The sequence below is a fragment of the Stegastes partitus genome, unplaced genomic scaffold (assembly GCF_000690725.1).
Source record: "Stegastes partitus isolate 25-593 unplaced genomic scaffold, Stegastes_partitus-1.0.2 Scaffold462, whole genome shotgun sequence".
NCBI classification, from domain to species: Eukaryota; Metazoa; Chordata; class Actinopteri; family Pomacentridae; genus Stegastes; species Stegastes partitus.
The window spans coordinates 227,395-233,937 of record NW_007578193.1 but is presented as its reverse complement, the minus strand read 5'-3'; positions in this window follow the sequence as shown (position 1 = coordinate 233,937).

The window sequence follows — 6,543 nt, the reverse complement described above, 5'->3', positions numbered from 1 at the left end:
AACATAAATTGTGTGATATTTAAAAATGGTGCCATTTTAGATTGATATGTCAAAAATCTTTCTGAAGATAATTTAAAACCATTTTGAAACTCCAGAACCCTGTTTTACTTGAAATAGGCTATCTAGCAATATATATTTGTGGTCTTATCTGGTCAGTCAGTTATGAAAGTTCAACTAAAATAACTTTATTTTCATTTTTGTCATCAAGCATTTTTTATTTAAAAGTATTCTGTATGTTTTGTTTTGTATTATTGTGACATACAACTGCACATGGTATAGCTGACTTCTGCATTATCGTTTTTTTGTGAGGTAAAAATGGGACTTTAAATGCCTTTTAACTATACTAATTATTTGATCTACTATCTAGTGTTGCAGATTCTGAATAAATGTCATGATGAGAAATAACAGTGAAAGTTTTGGCCTTTTATTAGTTTTTTTATATTGTCATTCAAACTCAAATTTCAAGGCTTGGAGAAATTTGTTAAAGGTGGATCCACAGTCATTAAAAAAAAAAAAAAAAAAAATTTCAAGGCTTGGAGAAATTTGTTAAAGGTGGATCCACAGTCATTAAAAAAAAAAAAAAACAGATCTCAGTATTTGATATCTCAAGCTATACTTTCACAAATGTCTTCACAAATATCCATATTTTATACAAAAAAAAATGTCAGGCAAATCAGAGACGGTGGAAGCAGAAATTTGATCATTTGAGATGGAATGGCTGCACTATATTGTCCCAGTCCTGCATTCTGTGTTAAATCTCGGTCTTCAATACTAATTATTTTTAGTATCATTACATTTTGTGACTGATCAGTGAATTTTTTGGTTTTAAAAAATTATCACTCAAACAAAATTGTGATAGATGCCAATTACATGTCAAAAAAACCCAAGTTGACATCAATAAATGTCTCGTCTCATTCAACCAACAGTCCCAAACCCAGAGATATTCACTTTAGTATGTCATAACATGGAAGCAGGAAATCCTGACATAAAATGAAACAATTCATTGATTATCAAAAGTGTTGATTAACTGACTAATCATTTCAGCTCCAGTTGAGTCACACCTATAGTTTCAGTCTGTTTTTCATTCAAGAAGCTCAGTTCTTCTACTTTTTTGCAGAGCTGAAACCATGTTCAGTGAACAACGGAGGCTGTTCCCAGCTGTGCTCTCACTCCCAGCACTACAACCAGAGCTCCAACCAGAACCAGACCAGAACTTGGTGCCACTGCCGACCTGGGTTCACTCTACTGGATGACGGGCGAACATGTCGAGGTGAGACTTTAATGTTTTTTTCTTCTTTCTCCAGAGCTCTGACTGACATTCCTCCTGAATCCCCTGCAGACGCCTGAGGCTCTTTCTAATAACAACACAGCGAGCACTGAGGCATGTTACAGCACAACAGGGAATCTCCTTCACATGTGAACAAACGGCCGATGCCTTCACATCATGCGTTTGATGTTTCATGGCTCACAGACCAGCATAAGTGAGCTGTGAAATTTATGGCAGAATTGCAGCACTTAGAAGGATGTTATTTACTTCATATATTGTCGAGTTACACCTGCCTGCACACTGACAACCCATCATTTGTGAGCGCCACCAGTGGATGGTGTTGATACTATGTGGGAGCAGTTTGACAGATAGTCCTGTCCAGACGTTGTGGCTTGGCTGATTCCACTGCAGTGAAATAAGGCTCCAAAACATTCTTATCTGACAGTTCCTGGAGGAAAAACGAGCATTCATTTGGGTCCTCATCGCAAAAAGATGTGATTCTTTCAAGATTTCATTCAGCTTCTATATATAGAGATGTGGAAGAAAATGGAGAAAATAGAGATGTCAGGCTGGAAAAATGATACTCTCCTCCAGGACAGAGCTGATGTACAAGCTTTCCGAGTCCTTCCTGCGCATCCTTGTTTCCTGTCTGAAGAACAGGAAGCGAGGAAAACATCTGCATTATGGTTTGCTCATTACAGGCCAGAACAGCAAGAAAAACATGGAGGCACATCAATGAGGTTTCAGATTCCAGCTTGATTCAGAGCGGCAGGGGAGACGACCACCTTTCATCTTCTGCTCCTCGCTTTTATCTCAGTGCAGCCTGTGTTTTTTTTTTTGTTTTGTTTTTTTTGTCAGACTGACTGTGCACAAGCGTGTGTGTGTTTTATTAAATATGCATCCAAGCTGCCATGTGAACCACAAAAAGTGTTTATATTATGTAATCTAGTAATATTGCCTGAACTCTCTTCAAGTTTTTTGTGTGCGAATGCAGATGTAGATGAGTGTGTTGAGGAGCAACACCAGTGTCAGCAGAGATGCATCAACACCTTTGGTTCCTTTAAGTGCAGCTGTGATGACGGATACCATCCAGCTCACGATCAGACCTCCTGCACAGGTGAGCTCTGTGTGTGTATTTCTGACGTTTGCGTCTGTATTATGGCAGCAAACCAATGGGTTTTCCTGTGTTGCTCTCCATCTTTCCAGATGTGGATGAGTGCCTGCTGCCTGCAGCTGTCACAGGCTGTGTGTTCGGCTGCGTGAACACACCGGGGAGCTTCCACTGCCAGTGTCCTGCCGGCTACAGCCTCCAGACTGCAGACGGACACTGCCAAGGTTAGGGAACAGACGCTGAATGTTCCTTTGAATCGCTGCATGGTTTTTTAGCTGTTCTGGCAGAATGATCGTAGAGAGCAAGCCTTTCATCGACTGCCATTATCAATGTTTTATTTTTGTCAGACACTTTGCTTCATGCCCCTAACACCTGCACTTACCAACCATATTGTCATTACTCCCAGCTCTGCTTGATGCATACATGACATTTAAGACCAAGCAACATGGTAAACATTTCACTTTTATGTACAACATGCCCATATAATGAGCAATATTTCATTTTTCAGGTGCAAAATTTCAATTTTTTAAGTGTAACATTTCAGGTCATGTGCAATATTTCATTATCATATCTGCATTTCTTATCATTTAGTTTTTTTCTGAGCAAAATCTGGCAAAAGACTTTCCTTCAGATCAACAATGCTTTCTTGTCTTATAAAGTATTTAGCATTTAGTTCAATGCACTGATGTGTCTCCTTACAGAGCTGCTGTCATTGTTACAGACCCTTAATCTTGTTTTATAGTCTCTATAAGTCCAAATTTAAACTCTGTTTTCTTACTTGAAATACAAAAAGTTGGAGTCTAAGTAGATTTGATCCAAAAAAAAGCCTTATATCATTCAAATGCCCTTTTGAAGCCGCATTATTTAGCACACAACACAATGTAGATTCAGATTTTATTAGACTGCAGTAGTCAGCCCCTGTGTGGAGAAATCAAGTTATGTCTACTTCAAATAAATGCTATTTAAACTGAGCATCACAACACAAATAAAATATTTGTATTAGAAGGGCAACTCTATTTCAGTGTGTTTGCACTTTGGATAATATGCCAAGAAAACATAACATATACACGGAACACTTGCAGACTTTAACTTAGTAACTCATATTTGCTAAAACGTCCTGATCTACCACAGATATAGATGAGTGTGCTGTTGATAAGGGGCTGGGGCCTTGCATGGAGCAGTGCCACAATTCACCAGGATCCTACCGATGCTCTTGCACGTACGGACGCATCTTAGCTGGAGACGGACGGAGCTGCGTGTCAGAGTGTCCACCCGGATACAGGAAACAACCAGCGGCGACGCCTGAGAATTCAACTGCACAAACTCCAAAGGAGGAGTGCGTAGGTGAGAACAAAGTAGAATCTGATTCCGGTATTTCTCAATAACATCTTGATGTTACTCCAATTTGTCAAAAAATCTGAACTCCTGTGTTTGTATGAACAGATATAAATGAGTGCCAGGAGGAAACGTGTGAGGGGCAGTGTGTCAACCTGCCGGGATCTCACCGCTGTATCTGCCCCAGAGGATTCACACTGCAGAGAGACGGGAGACGCTGCAGGGGTCAGTGCAGCCACACAATCACATCTGTAACAGTACAGTGTGTGCAATGTGGGGCACTTTTACATGATTATCACAAAAGATAATAGAAAAACTTAATTATTTGGATCTTGCTGCAAGCTGCTGCAGCCTCAACTGCTCTGGAATGATCCTGTTGTAGTTAGTAGCACATATTTAGGTGATGCAGGCAAACATACATTAACGTACATACATACAATGCAAGAAAACCAGCAGCTCAAAAGACATATATGTGCATAAGCGTGCAAAGGCTTGATTCAGTATGCATTGTGTGTAAAGTAGCATGCATTAAACTTTAAATATTATGTAGAATGTAAAAAGGTGCTTCCAAAACTATACTCTAAGATGGACTCAGATTTTGAATTTAGTTAAAAACTGTTCTTTCTTTCTTTCTTTCTTTCTTTCTTTCTTTCTTTCTTTCTTTCTTTCTTTCTTTCTTTCTCCTCCAGACATTAATGAGTGCAATCGTAAGAATGGAGGCTGTTCCCATGTGTGTGTGAACCAGCGAGGTGGATATAAATGTGCCTGCCCGGCCTCCCACCGCCTGTCGCCCTACAGCTGGAAGAAATGTGTACCGAGGACAACAGCGAACACTGCTGGCTGAGCAGGAAAACAACCTCAGTCAGCCCTGACACAGACATCTGTACTGTTTCTATATTCTTTATAAATTATAATCTGTTCTTATACATTGACATAATTAATCTTCATCGTCTATAAATGGAATCATTTAATAATTTGTGCAGTGTATTTATTCTCTTTTCCTTGTCCAAATAAACAATAAATACTTCAGGAAAGTGTAAGTCTTCTTAGCTTCCCCGTGAAAGTGCACCCTCATGCAGGATTATCATGAGCTATTATCAGGAACCGTCCTTCAACTAGAGAATCACGCTGACTTTTTGGTCTAATGAGACTGGTCTGTGTTCCTGTTGGCTCTGTTTTGAGAGTCCAAAACACTCCAGCACAAAAAAATGAAGAGATTCTGCATTCTGCTGCTGCTGCTGCCTGCACTGACTTTCATGCCAGAGGCTGACAGATTGAAGTCTCCCCTTCTGCAGTGTGTTACCTGAAGCAGGGGTGAAGAATTTCTTGAGCTCAGATTTTTAAAAATGTGCTTTTCTCTCCACTTCTCATCTGACATCAGTCACATGGAGACAGGCGTTGGATAGATCACCTGTCTGGCTCTGCATCACATCGTCTGTGGAGTCTCAGGCCTGCAGTTACTGACCGTCCACGACATGGACTCTTGTGTCCGGTTACTGCAGCCACACGTCCACAGGAATGGTTTGGATCACAGAAAATCCCTCAATTCTCCTCACTTTTGTATTTCTAACACTGGGACACTGGGAAGTCTCAACTGTCGACAAAACTTTGCTCCAGAGTCTTTCTGCTAGTCTTTGTATTTTTTTTATTTATTTATTTTTTTGGGGGGGGGGCGCAATTGCAATCTATCTTTTTTTTTAAATTGCTGTCATTGTTAGATGTGCATGCAGTTACAGCCTCTGTGACCTCAGAAGCACAAAGTGTGGATACTTTCGCAGCTGTAAGAATTGCTGTTGTTGTTTTCCCAGGCAGACTGACCTAAAATGTTCCTTTAAGTCCACTGGTTGCTTCTTTTTTTTCTTCAGAATTTTTAACGCTGCTGTACTCGCCTTTCTTCTAATTTTTTCTTGGTTTTGTTTTCTCTTTTTACAGATGAGATGTATAATTTCTGGCTCAAATAGGCCTTTTTTAACAGCAGATTTTGTGACATGTCACAACAGGGAAAAACTCAGGTGTATTAAAGACGACTGCATTCCACTTAGAAGAGGTCTTGCTTTTGCGCATGTTTGGTCACTGTCATGGTTTACCGGTGCATTTAACAGAATTGAGCCGTCATTAATTCCACATGCGTTCTCCCTGTTGTGAGAAGTCCCACCTGTCAGTCATTAACTTAGTTGTTCACAGAAAGAGGTTTAACTTTCGCATACCTGAAAAAAGCAGGCAATTGAGACAACACAGTTATTTCTGTGAAACAGGACAATGTATGTGCATGTAAACACCATTACACCAAAGCTGATAATTGCTGCTTTTATTTCACACTAAACACCATAAGTTAATAGCAAAAATCTAGTTTTACTCTGCTGTTAATATACCTTTGGAGGCCACTGTATATACTTGTATGAAAGTAGAATTTTACTCTAATATACCACAAATAAACATATTTTCACTGCACACAAAGAAACAAACTGTTAATATGTTGAGGTAATGTTGACTGGACGTAACAGGAGCATAACAGACAGATTCATGTTCATTCGTTGTACAAAAACACACAACATGTACACAGAGACAAACACTTCTTGGCATTCAAAGACAAACATGATTCTGCTTCTCGTAAAGCTTAACATTAACACGAGACTACAACAATTAAGTTTCAGTATCACTGACACTAATTTATGAAGAGCCTGAAGGCTGTCAGAGGTAAAATGTTAATTATTTTGCACACAGCCATTTGTGGGGAATAACTGTGCCTTTTTTTTTTTTAATTCCCCACATATTTAGGTCAGTCATTACAGTAGAACAAAATAATATAATATTTCCAAATAAGGATTAA